Here is a 14,457-nt window from a genome sequence, read left to right as displayed (position 1 = left end):
AATGAAGAATTTGCAGTTGCTGGTGGTATTCTGAAATTGGGATTTTGGTGATTGAACAAGGAGCAGAGCTGGAATTGAGGTGATGATTACTGTGAACAAAATCAGTGGATGAGATGTTTGTCTCAATGGGGTTATGAAGATGGTGTTGATTCCAGTTTAGCAGGAATTAAGCAGGAGCAGTTGTAAGAAATTGCATAGATGGACAAGAAGAAGCAGTGACTGAGATTGATATTGCAGGTGGAATGGAAAGTGTGTTGGTACTGAGAAGAGTAATTGGGAGCAGGATTAGTTGAAATTCAAGCTGGTGATGTTGCAGTTCATGGCTAAGGAGTTGGGTATGGATAGAATGATGAAGTGCAGATATTGGCTCAAGTACTGGGCTGTTGACGCTAATGATTTGTGCTAGTCTGGTGTTATTTTGATCTGAGGACAGTGGTGCTAAATGGAGGAGAACAAGCATTGCAGACAATGAAACTGGTGGACTGGATTGCTGTGATGGTCTTGGTATGGCCAGAGTGTGATGTTGGTGGTTATAAGTTGCAGGTGCAGGCAGTTGGAGTTGCTACTGAAGTCTGCGTGTGTGCTTGCATTGAGAAGATGTCGCAGGAATGGTTATAAATGAGCAGGTGTGAGAAAATGATATGGCAGGTACAGCTGAAGTCTTGTAGCTGTTGTTGTTGGTGCAGTGATGCTGCTAATATTGTTGAGCAGGTTCACCAATCAAATATATGTACTCTTGGTGCTGAGATGCTGAGATTAAAGGTGAACATGAGATAGCTGTGATGTTACAGACAAATGGAAGAATGAATGGATTTTTAGTTTGTGGCAATGGAGGAGTAAGATGCAGTGCAATGCAATTATGTGTTGGCCGTGAAGCACTGAAGCACAATGATTGTGCAACATAACTCAGGCCAGTGCAAATGGCTTATGCCATGGCAACTCAACCATGTCATCCCAGTTAGCTCACCTGAATAGCTGACTCTGGTCTGACTCATGATCTGCTGAGTTAGTAAATTGACTCAGTCATTTTGACTGAGTTGACTCGACGACCTGACCCGTTTGACCGGTGACCGGGTGGACTTTGCCGGTCACCTGAGATACTTTTCCGGCCAACTTCTAGCGGTGGACCCAGTTTTCCGGCGTCATATTTTTGGGATAATTTCTACATGGGTTTTTCTCACATATGGGCTTGGTGGATTTTTATCTAATGGACTTTGAAGACTTGGACCTAATTTTGGAACAAGAGAAGCTATAAAGGAGAAAGTTTTCTACAACTTAAAGGATGACGTATTATTCTGGGAGCTAAGGAGAGAGCCGCTTTTGTTTACGCTACTAGGGTTTGCTTTGCTTTCATCTTCTTTATTTGATTATTGATTATGATGAACTCCATAGCTATGAGTAGCTAAATCTTATATTATTGGTTAAGGATGTAGTCCTATATCTACAACTTGTGCTTGATTAATGCATTAGTTTTCTCTCTTGATTATCGTTCAAATCTCTATTGTTTTTAATAATCACATGATTGATGTATTGTGATAGGACTTAGATGTTTGGTTAGTTAAGTTGCCAATTAATTGAACTTGCATCCTTGTCCACAGCTATTTTAGGGTTTTTCATCGAGCAATAACCCCGAATACAAGAGCATGATATGATTACGGTTTATAGTGATACACTCTTGTAATCATATGTAGAGTTTGACCTTTGTCCGAATTGTCATGCGCAATGTATGACAATTGCATTGATTAGCCTATTTCCAAAACTTAATGCTCCTGGGAATTGAACTTAATTAGCGCAAGGCGTTAGGTTATTCTTTAGGTAGAATTCACATACGCATCTCTAATGTGTGTGTTGATGAACTTGGGAAATTAATAGATTAACTTGGTCTCTTGATTCTCTAGGATTTTGATAATAAAAGAGACTAAATTGTAATTCTAATCATGTATGCAAGCACTCGTTTAAAATAGAAGATAAACTCATTGACCAATATCTTTCTCTCATTGATTACATTCTACTATTTACTTTGATTTTAATTTAATTCTTATTGCTTTTCAAAATCAGAAATCCCCCCAATTGGTTACTTTAGGAAATTGAATACATAATAACTACAATTGCCTCTCTGTGGAAACGAACTCTTTCTTATCATATAATTTAGGGAAGTGAAATTATTTTTGACGCATACGACACCGATCAAATTTTGGCGCCACTGCCGGAGAGGCATACGGCTAGTTATTAAGTTTTTAGTTTCTTATCATCATTTCTGCTTCCATATTTGCTTTTTGTTTCTTGTTTCGTTTTTTTTACTTGTTTGTGAGAATTGTTTTTCAGGTACCTAATCCCTGGCTTCTAAAGGTTGGAACTATCCAAGGTGCGGGATAGCTACTCGAAGAGGCACAATACTCCAACCAAGTCAGGACGCAACGGAAGAACAAGAATTAGAAGTGGAAGAAGAGCTACAACTAGAAGAAGAACAAGAGGTTCCATTTGTAAAAGAACCACTAGTTGAAGAAGAAGAAGAAGAAGAAGCAATGGGTGATGCAAATCGTACACTCAAGGACTTGGCTTCTCACAAGCTGGATGCACAACAATAGTGTATTCAAACAAACTCTACTTTCGAGATCAAGCCGTGGTTGCTTAGAGAATTACCAAAGTTCCATGACATGGTGAATGAAGACCCAAACAAGCATCTTATGGACTTCCACACCATTGTCATGGCAATGCTTCCAGCGGATACTGATGCGGATGGTGCAACGTTGAAAGTTTTTCGATTCTCTATGGCGGATAGTGCTAAGAATTGGTTGTATTATTTTCCTTCCGGAAGTGTCACAACATGGAATGGGTTGAAGAAACTCTTTTTAGAGAGATATTTTCCAGCATCAAAAGCTACTCAAATTCGCAAGGAGATTTGCAGGATGAAGCAAAATGTGGGAGAATCTTTATATGAATGTTGGGAACGATACAAGAGATTGGTGGCAAGCTGTCCTCACCACCAATTCAGTGACGCTATGATAATCCAATACTTTTATGAAGGACTCCAAACAAGTGATAGGAATCTTCTTGACGCTGCGGGTGGTGGTGCACTAGTGAACAAGACGGTGGCACAAGCTAGAGAGTTGATTGAGAACATGGCAGTGAACTCCCAACAATTCTTGAGTCGTGGTTCGGATGTGCTTCTTAGGAGAGTAAATGAAGTGAGCGAGGTCGAGGAATTTCGTCAACAAATGGGTAACATGACAGCAATGATGCAACAAGTTGCAGCCGCGGTGATACCAAGTTCTCTCAAGGGTATGAAGACGCCAATGAACAAGCTAATGCTGTCTTTCCAAATCAACAAGGACGGTATGATCCCTACTCCAACACTTACAATCCGGGATGGAGAGATCACCCTAATTTTAGCTATGCCAACAAGCAAGGAGCGGTTCAGCAACCTACTTTAAACCGTCCGAGTGGATTTCAACCACAACAACAGCAATTTCAACAACAACAATTTCCGCAACAACAACAACAACCTCAAAATCAGGGGTCAAGTATGGAAGAGTTGGTGAAATCTTTTATGCAAAGAACGGAGAGTACAGTTAAGGATTTGCAAACTCAAGTTGGTTCTATGGCTATTGAGTTGAACCAGTTGAAGGCACAAAATGGTGGGAAACTCCCTTCTCAACCTATCAAACCAAAATAGGGTGTTAATGCAATTACTTTGAGAAGTGGTACACAACTTGTGCAACCCGAAGTTACTGATTCGGGCAAGGTGGAAACACCAAAGGAACTTGTTTTGGAGGAGAAAAATGAGGATTCTCCTCAAACTTCCGAGGTACCTATTTCTAACTCTAAAACTCCGGTTTCTACTTATGTTCCTCCTATACCTTTTCCTCGTAGATTTGAAAATTCCAAGAAGGCGGAACTAGAAAAGGAGATTTTAGACGTTCTCAAGAAGATCCATGTGAACATACCACTCATAGATGCAATCAAGCAAGTTCCAAAGTATGCAAAGGTCTTGAAGGACTTGTGTACCAACAAGAAAAGGCTCAAAGGTAATGAAGTGCTAAGTGTGGGGGAGAATGCTTTGGCAATCTTACAACACAAACTCCCACTTAAGTGCAAGGATCCCGGTAGCTTTGAAAATCCCGTCACAATTGGTAACACCACATTTAACAAAGCTATGTTGGACTTAGGTGCATCCGTTAATGTTATGCCTGCATCTATGTATAACTCACTCGATCTTGGTCCTCTTAAAAAGGCTGAAATTGTATTGCAATTAGCCGATCACTCTAATGTTTACCCAATGGGTATTGTTGAGGATGTTCTTGTGCAGGTTAATCAACTAGTATTTCCAGCTGACTTTTGCGTGTTAGAGATGGATGAAGGTTCACCGGACTCATCTATTCCATTTCTACTTGCACTAGTCCAGAAAGGGTTATAAATGACGAACGGAGTCTGTTATAAAACATGGTTTATCACGGTTTTCATCTGTTACTCGAACCGTTATTTATTTAGTGTGACTCTTTGTAAATGACAAACTAAAAACGTCATTAAAATTTGACAAATTAAATATGTGACTTTAAATCACAATTCACAAACATATTTTGTTATTTAATACCACGGTTATGGTATGTTGAATTTAATAACAGTTGATGCTTGTCCTATGTAAATGATGTGTCATCATTCAGACCACTGATTCACGTGTCATCATTCAGACCACTGATTCAGACATAAGTACTCAGATCCGGCGTATCTGAAACAAAATTTTCAACTAGAACTGGAAATAAAATATTAAATGAAAATATTTAAATTGAACAAAAACTAAATGCGATTTAAAGATGAATTTAACTTTATATTAATACCCAAAATAACATTCAAAACATAGAATTTCTGAAACCGAAAGATAGATTATAGCGACCTAAAATCACATATTAAGCATTAAAACGGAATTCCATCTACTGATATTGTCACTCTAATATGGTAACTCTCCTACAAGATTTACATAAGTTTTTGGCCATTTAGTCATGTCACCTCTTGCAACATCTCCAAGTACTCCTTCCCTATCGCATAACACAACTTGCATCCATAATTTTATCAAACTTTTGATCATGACCTTCCTGATGAAGGCATTATGCAATGGGCAAATGCTTGATGTACCCTTCTCAATATCCTTTTCCAATCATCTCAGGGATAAATTCTGCCACCAATTCTTTAAATCACTTGAAGAGGCATGGTAACCATGATTTCAACCATCTTGCGACGAATCTGACAGTAGAAAGTACAGATGGTACAATGATTTTCGTAGTCTTACCAATAAGGGCACAAAAGAATCTTGCACACATGAATACATGAGATAATAAGAAATGTTGAAACAGAGAGAGATAACTTCACCTCTCAAATATGGCTAGATTGAGCATAACAGGTTCTCTTGACCTGTTTGTCTCGCTACTTGGTGAATCTAATGCAGAACATCCTCAAGGTGAAGTTGTCTGTTGTCTTGACATCATTATGAGCTTCAATCAATGTCTACCACTTACTTGCAAGAGATCTCAACTGTAAAATCCATTCCCTAAATATCAAACAATTATAAATATACGTATCAAAGTAAATCATGAATAAGAGATGAAATTGTAGATTGTTACTTACCCAGTTGGTAAGAACATTCTTTCTTTGAACATCCTCAACTTTAAGTCTGAACTTCATGTACGATTGATCCTCATTTCCTCAAAGATCAGCCATGAAACCTCCAACACTTGGTGATTGAGTCCTTCAGAAGCAATCTGGAAAACAAGGAGAACAAGCATTCTATTATTGAAAAACATATATTCAAGGTTGGTAACGGGGTAAATTTATATTAACATATATATATATACATATATATATATATATACATATATAGTTAAGATTATTAAGTAAATGAATGAGACCAATGCTCTAAACACTAGGATTTGTAACCATTAGCTTAGATCATTATTCATTGGCAGACTCGATGGTAAAAGAGAATCAGGTGAAAACAATGAAGCTATGTGTTATAGTCATCATGGGCATATCTGAAAGAACAAACGCCTCAACAAAACCATGAGCAAGTTTGCAGCAGGGCTTGGTGCCAAAGATTTTAAGCATCACCATTGATTCCAAATCCAACAATGATAAACTTCTTATTACCAAGAAAATCATTTGGCGATTCAGGAATGCCATCGCAATACGAGAACTGAAATAGGAGACAAGATGACACCTAAGTTTTCGATCAGATCACCCCCACATCACCACCGTCACATAACCAAAAGATGGCATCTAACTTTAAAAATCTGAGAAGAATTATTCAAATATCAGGTGCTTATAAAATAATTCCATTTCGTTGATGCATTTCATCAAACACTTTGCACATATTCATCAGTTTATTCACAGCCAAATCAGATAAGAAGAGTTCTACATCGGATTTCTACATGGAAAACAGAACATATGATGAAATTAACCTTTAAAAAGCTTGATGTATTATTCCTTGTCAATGAGTAGAGGAGGATTGCAAGTGGTACCAACAGATTTGAGCAAAGAAGCCCTATCAAAATTGGTTCTCTAGAGATGGAATCCTGCATTAGGTCACTGTTAAACAAGGAAGATGAAGACCAAATATGAAAATTAAACACAATCAAACAGAGAAGTATCATAAAGAGTAAATCATGATACGAAATTACTAATCACAAGATGTCATGGTTCCTTAAATTACCCATCTAGACTATCACCTTATCACAGAAGAACCCTAACTCCCCTCAAATTACCCATCTAGACTATCACCTTATCACCATGCACTAAAGAACCCTAACTCCCAAATTTAACAATTAAGAATAAACCATTTACACATCGACCAAACACAGATCGACAACCACATACCTACACAAAAATAACGAGAGGAGACAAGTATTTCCTACTTTCAGTTGATGATTGAAATCGAGAGGGGAGAACTAATTTGGGTTTTTCCTTTTCGGATGAACCGAAAACGAGATAGAAGAAAAAGATCTGAAAAGGCGAGACTTTTTAGGATCAATTGGTTTAAGTGTTGTTGGGAAATAAAATTCTAGATTTAAGTTGATTTATCATTGAGTTTAGGGCTTGATTTACCGGGCCCTTTCCGGACCGGGTGAAAGGTGGTATACGACATATTAGCCAGTGGCTTACCCAGTTCTTGAACTTATAAGAACATTGGCCTCGTAAAGTGGCTAGCCACTTTTGGGGCGCAAAAAAATTACGGTACTGGGTGTGTATAAAAATATTGTATATCCCGGATTCAATCCGTCATTTAAAAGTTTGATATTAAATCACACACTCTTGTTGTTGTCACGTTTTTAAATGACAGTTATTGTGTGTTAAATAGTGGTCCCTACCGTTTTCAAGTTATATCACGAAATTCATTTGTAATAATCTACTCACGTACTAAATCCGTTGTAAAAAAACGTGATTTATAGCCATTTCTGGACTAGTGTTGGGCGTCCCTTTATGAAAATGGCGAAAACCATTATTGATGTTGACAAGAGAACGCTAACTATGGAGTTTGATGGAGAAATAATACGTTTCAACATTTTTGAGACGATGAGATATCCTAGTGATGTCCACTCTTGTTTCTCCATTGATGTGATGGATACATTGGCGCAAAAAATATTTGAGTTGAATGGTGTTGACACTTTGGAAACCGTGCTCACTACACCCATTGATAATGGTTTGGAGTACGGTGATGAGATTAAAGAAACTATTGGTTTTCTTGACTCATTACCGGAAAAATCTGCACTTAAAAATATTTCGTATGCTTCTTTACCTTGCAATGATGAAAAACTTGTGCCTTCTTTTGTTAAATCTCCAAAGTTAGAACTGAAACCTCTTCCAAGTCACTTAAAGTACTTATATTTGGGTGACAAGGAAGACTTACCTGTGATTGTTTCTAATGAGCTTAGTGAATTACAGGAGCAAAAACTTCTAAGGGTGCTAAGGACGTACAAGACGGCCATAGGATGAACAATTTCCGATATCAAGGGTATAAGACCTGCCGTTTGTATGCACAAGATCCGTTTGGAGGATGATGGAAAGCCTACAAGGGAAGCGCAACGTCGTTTGAACCCTCCCATGATGGAAGTTATGAAAAAGGAGATACTCAAGCTTTTGGATGTGGGTGTTATCTACCCCATATCCGATAGCAAGTGGGTGAGCCCGGTACAAGTGGTACCAAAGAAATCAGGTGTGACGGTGGTGGGGAATGATAGAATTGAACTTGTCCCAACTCGTGTGCAAACCGGTTGAAGGGTTTGTATTGATTATAGAAAATTGAATGCCACCACTAGGAAGGATCACTTTCCATTACCTTTTATTGATCAAATGCTTGAACGTTTAGCTGGACACTCTTACTATTGCTTCCTTGATGGCTATTCAGGTTACTATGAGATTGTGATAGCACCGGAGGATCAAGAGAAAACCACTTTCACTTGTACTTTCGGTACTTTTGCTTATAGAAGGATTCCTTTTGGCTTGTGCAATGCTCCAGCTACATTTCAAAGGTGTATGGTAAGTATTTTTTTCAGAATATGTTGAAAACATAATCGAAGTGTTTATGGATGACTTTAGCGTCTTTGGTGATTCATTTGACCTTTGATTGCACAACTTGTCACTAATTCTTGAACGATGTGTTGAAACAAATCTTGTGCTAAATTGGGAGAAGTGTCATTTCATGGTAACTCATGGCATAGTGTTTGGCCATATAATATCTTCTAAAGGCTTGGAAGTCGATAAATCTAAGATAGACCTTATTCGTGCTCTAAACCCTCACACTACGGTGAGGGAGGTACGCTATTTTCTTGGTCATGCAGGTTTTTATCGTAGATTCATCAAGGACTTTTCCAAGATAGCATCACCACTTTGCAATTTATTGCAAAAAGATGTAGTTTTTAACTTTGATGAAAAGTGTGTGGCGACATTCAATCGTTTGAAAGAACTTTTGATTTCAGCCCCTATCATTAAACCACCGGATTGGAGCAAGACTTTTGAGCTCATGTGTGATGCAAGTGATTATGCGGTTGGTGCGGTGCTTGGGCAGCGTGTGGGGAAGATACCTCATTCCATTTATTATGCTTCTAGGACACTCAATGAAGCCCAACAAAACTACACAACCATTGAAAAAGAGTTGTTAGCTATTGTTTTTTCTTTGGAAAAGTTTCGCTCTTATCTAATTGGTAGAAAAGTTGTTGTCTTTTCTGATCATGCAGCACTTAGGTACTTGCTAATGAAGAAAGAGGCGAAACCGAGGCTTATACGATGGATTTTACTCTTGCAAGAGTTTGACATAGAGATCAAAGACAAAAAAGAAATTTAGAACACCGTTGCGGATCACTTGAGCCGTCTTGCTGTGGACAAGGAATCTATCCCGTTGCGTGAAAGTTTCCCGGATGAGCAACTATTCTCAATTGCCTTTGGAGAACCATGGTACGATGATATTGTCAATTACTTAGTTTCTAAACAAATCCCAAGGAACTTGTCTCGTGCTGAGAGGGACAAACTTAAGAAGTTAGGAAACCAATACATATGGGATGATCCATACTTATGGAAACATTGTAGTGATCAAGTAATACGAAGGTGCGTTCCCGAATCAGAATTTAATTCTATCTTGTCTTTTTCCACTCATATGCTTGTGGAGGACACTTTGGGAGCAAGAGAACCGCTCTCAAGGTACTAGAATGTGGTTTCTATTGGCCAACTTTGTTTAAGGATGCACATGCATTTTTTACCACATGTGATAGGTGCCCAAGAACAGGCAATCTAGGTGCCCGAAATCAAATGCCACAAACTATTATTCAATTTGTTGAGGTTTTTGATGTATGAGGAATTGATTTTATGGGCCTTTTGTCAATTCTAATGGGAATTATTATATCTTGCTTGCTGTTGATTATGTCTCGAAATGGGTGGAAGCTAAGGCCACCCCAACTAATGATTCTAAAGTTGTTTCAGATTTTGTGCAAGCAAATATATTTGCAAGGTTTGGAATTCCAAGGGCTATAATTAGCGATGGAGGATCACACTTTAAAAACATGTTCTTGCAAAACTTGTTAAGAAAGTACAATGTGTCGCATATGATTGCAACACCCTACCATCCACAAACAAATGGACAAGCCGAGGTTTCCAACCGAGAGGTGAAATCCATTCTAGAGAAGACGGTGAATCCAACAAGGAAACATTGGAGTTTGAGACTCAATGATGCTTTGTGGGCGTATAGAACCGCATAAAAGACACCTATTGGGATGTCTCCCTTTAGGCTTGTGTATGGTAAACCTTGTCACTTACCCGTGGAAATTGAGCATAAGGCGTTTTGGGCTATTAAGCAATGTAATATGGAGTTGGATGGTGCTGGAAAGCAAAGGAAGTTGCAACTTCAAGAGCTAGAGGAAATTCACAATGATGCATTTGAAAGCTCACGGATTTACAATGAAAAGACGAAAGCATTTCATGATAATATGATTACAAAGAAACAATTTTGCGTTGGGCAGAAGGTTCTTTTGTTTAATTCTCGCTTACAATTATTTCCGGGTAAATTAAAGTCACGTTGGATTGGACCTTTTATTGTGACTAATGTGTTTTCTCATGGTGCAGTGGAAATTCGTAGTTTAGCTACAGGAAATGAGCTTAAAGTAAATGGGCACCGGTTGAAACCATATTATGGGAACATTTCTTAGGAAGTCGTGGAAGGAGTTAACCTTGTGGAAGTACTCCCTCTGGAGGAGCCTTAGCATGAGAGGAGATAGTCGGGCTGACGACTTTAAACCAAGCGCGGTTTTGTATCTTTATATTTATCTTTTTATTTTTAAGCATTTTAACTTTGTTTTTGCATATCATTTGCGGAATTTCCCACCTTGATCTTTACTTTGAATGACTTAATTTGCATTGAGGACAATGTAAAGTTTAAGTGTGGGGGAGCATTTATATGTTTGTATAATTAGTTCATTTGATGTTTGTATAATTAGTTGATTTGATGCCTTTAGTAAAAAAAAAATTGCTTTATAAACTCCGAAGTCTAGCAACTTGTGCCTTACACTAATGAAAACATAGGAGTTGAGGAACCCATTAGTAGAGTCTATTCATATGAAAACGAACAAAATATAAGAATAAAATAGCATGTTAGTTGTCACCATATCTCGGAGTCGTCACCATATCATGTTCTATTTTTATTTTCCATATTTATCTATTGTTTCTCTAAGTGATTTGGTGGGGCACCAGCATCGAATTGTTATCACTGCTAGGATGAAATAGAGTGATTGAGTTACTACAAAAAATAAAAAAAGACCAGACCAATTTGACCAAACGGTGTATATAAAAAAGAAAAAAAAAATTGACACTTGGATAGCAATATGTGTGTGTTTTCCCTGTCTCCGTCGCCTAAGCAAGCGTGGAGTGAAGGATCCAAGGGAATTATCATGTAATCTGCTGACAAGAATCATGCGCTTGGATCAAAAAGATCCAACCATGTTGTCGATACGAAAAAAAAAAGAAAAAAGTTGAAAAAAGAAAAAAAGAAGATCAATATTATTATTGTTGAATAAAATCGATCACTGATTCCCTTATATATGCCAGTGAATTGATCTAAAATTAAGTTTGTCGACCGCTGGTTCCCTTGTATATGCCAGCTATGTTGATATTAGAATTCAGACCAGTAGCTCAATCCAATAGGATTTTTAGGTTTGTTTTGGCAGTGACCTTCAGATAGATATGGGAAACACCGTTCACCTTAGTCAACAGTTCTCCACCATCTACTGTCTATATCCATCTTCTTAATCTTTTCATGTGATTGTGGTTGATTCGATTCAGAGTATTGTGGTCGTGTTCAACTTTCTGATGAAGCTATATTACTAACTTATGAATTGGATTTGAAAGTGGGTACTTCCTCCTGTAATCATTGATAGTATGCCAAGTACAAAATATTTAATGTCATTCATAGATTCTTCACAGGTAGTTGGAATTTGGAGTAAAAGGTTTTGCAGGTATACCTCTTGTAAACCTTCACGAGACTATAACTCATCCACTAGGGACACCTAGGGGTTCAAAGGCCTGTTATTCATGCTAAGAGTAACCGTATCCTCGGCGAGACGGAGTTGTATGTATGTTTTATAATTATTTTGTTTGATTTGATCGAGGACTAGCAAAGTCTAAGTGTGGGGGAATTTGATAGGTGTCTAAAACAACTTAATATTTATCTATTGTTTATGCTTTCTTTGCTATGCTTTCTTGTAAATTATGTATCTTATGTTTGCTTTTGATGTTTAGGTACTTTGGAGTCATTTGGAACAAAAGAAGAAGAAACGTCGCTTAAAAGGTGCAAATGGTGTTTGAGGCGAAATTATTTCTCTTTATTTGTTTTTATTTCTTCGTCTCTGTCTGAAAAGCATGTCGGCTTTAGTGATGCGAATTCTGTCTGAAAAGTACGACAACTTTAGTGATGAAGAGAAACCGAAGAGATGAAATGGGTCTGAGAAGTAAGAGGCGGTTGTTGTTGGTGGAAGGATTCGAAAAGGAGCAAAAGCGTCGATTCACATGTGCAACTGCTATTGGGTGCGCAGCCGAACCAAGCCAACAATAGGATTCCGCCACTACAACTTAGTCTAGAGAAGCAAGAAAGGGCAAACAATCATGTATGGCCCTTATCTGATGAGTTATGCCTAGAGTCACCTTGGTTACCCCTTATCTACCCTCATGGGGTGGCTATATCCACCTTCTATTCCTACATTATACCTTAGATCGAGAATTGGTGGTTATTTTCATTACAGTCTCCCTGAAATTCAGAGATGGCTGCTGTCTGAGAGAGGTGAAATCGAGAGATTCAGATGATTGATGATGAAAAATCGATCTGAGTGAGAAGAGAGATGTGATATGGCTGCTCTGATGCTTATGCTGCTGTTGTTCGCTGTTGAAGACGATTAAATGAAGAGATCTGATGTTGGTAATGTTAAAGATTGAATTCGAGAGTCTCTGGGTGATGGGTTTCTGCGGTAATGAAGTTTAAATGAATTGAGAAGAGATTTGAGCAGATGGGTTCGGATCTAGTGAAGCTACTGATTGTTGCTGTTCAATTTTATAAGGAGATATTAGGGTTTCTGTGTGTTTGAAGTTGAAGAAATGGCGGAGCAATTGCAGTATGTGAGAATCTCAGGTAAGGGAGATGAGGATTCGATATAGAGCTGCTACTGAGCTGAGATTGTTGGTGTTGTGTTACAGTCAGGACTTAAATGAAGAATTTGCAGTTGCTGGTGGTATTCTGAAATTGGGATTTTGGTGATTGAACAAGGAGCAGAGCTGGAATTGAGGTGATGATTACTGTGATTAAAATCAGTGGATGAGATGTTTGTCTCAATGGGGTTATGAAGATGGTGTTGATTTCAGTTTAGCAGGAATCAAGCAGGAGCAGTTGTAACAAATTACATAGATGGACAAGAAGAAGCAGTGACTGAGATTGATATTGCAGGTGGAATGGAAAGTGTGTTGGTACTGAGAAGAGTAATTGGGAGCAGGATTAGTTGAAATTCAAGCTGGTGATGTTGCAGTTCATGGCTAAGGAGTTGGGTATGGATAGAATGATGAAGTGCAGATAATGGCTCAAGTACTGGGCTGTTGATGCTAATGATTTGTGCTAGTCTGGTGTTATTTTGATCTGAAGACAGTGGTGCTAAATGGAGGAGAACAATCATTGCAGACAATGCAACTGGTGGACTGGATTGCTGTGATGGTCTTGGTATGGGCAGAGTGTGATGTTGGTGGTTATAAGTTGCAGGTGCAGGCAGTTGGAGTTTCTACTGAAGTCTGTGTGTGTGCTTGCATTGAGAAGATGTCGCAGGAATGGTTATAAATGAGCAGGTGTGAGAAAATGATATGGCAGGTACAGCTGAAGTCTTGTAGTTGTTGTTGTTGGTGCAGTGATGCTGCTAATATTATTGAGCAGGTTCACCAATCAAATATATGTACTCTTGGTGCTGAGATGCTGAGATTAAAGGTGAACATGAGATAGCTGTGATGTTACAGACAAATGGAAGAATGAATGGATGTTTAGTTTGTGGCAATGGAGGAGTAAGATGCAGTGCAATGCAATTATGTGTTGGTTGTGAAGCAGTGAAGCAAAATGATTGTGCAACACAACTCAGGACAATGCAAATGTCTTATGCCATGGAAACTCAACCAAGTCAGCCCAGTTAGCTCACCTGAATAGCTGACTCGGGTCTGACTCATGATCTGTTGAGTTAGTAAATTGACTCAGTCATTTTGACTGAGTTGACTCGACGACCTGACCCGTTTGACCGGTGACCAGGTGGACTTTGCCGGTCACCTGAGATACTTCTCCGGCCAACTTCCAGCGGTGGACCCAGTTTTCCGGCGTCATATTTTTGGGCTTTTCATCGAGCAATAACCCCGAATACAAGAGCATGATATGATTACGGTTTATAGTGATACACTCTTGTAATC

At 38.5% G+C, this 14,457-nt stretch overlaps 1 long non-coding RNA gene across 2 annotated transcripts; it reads right to left on the bottom strand.

Moving 5' to 3' along the window:
* Positions 1-5,384: 5,384 nt before the first annotated feature.
* On the bottom strand, positions 5,385-6,990 carry LOC113277425. 2 transcript variants are annotated; one of them, XR_003324911.1, is made up of 4 exons: positions 6,868-6,990; positions 6,453-6,566; positions 5,623-5,756; positions 5,385-5,545 (listed from the first exon to the last, which is right to left on the bottom strand). It is a non-coding gene; the product is annotated as an uncharacterized LOC113277425 (long non-coding RNA). The 2 variants fall into 2 exon arrangements; XR_003324912.1 differs by having other exon boundaries at positions 5,385-5,529.
* Between the last annotated feature and the right edge of the window lie 7,467 nt (positions 6,991-14,457).

This window comes from Papaver somniferum, chromosome 5 (assembly GCF_003573695.1).
Source record: "Papaver somniferum cultivar HN1 chromosome 5, ASM357369v1, whole genome shotgun sequence".
Taxonomy (NCBI): Eukaryota; Viridiplantae; Streptophyta; class Magnoliopsida; order Ranunculales; family Papaveraceae; genus Papaver; species Papaver somniferum.
The sequence above is the reverse complement of the archived record's forward strand: the minus strand, read 5'-3'. Positions and strand labels throughout refer to the sequence as shown.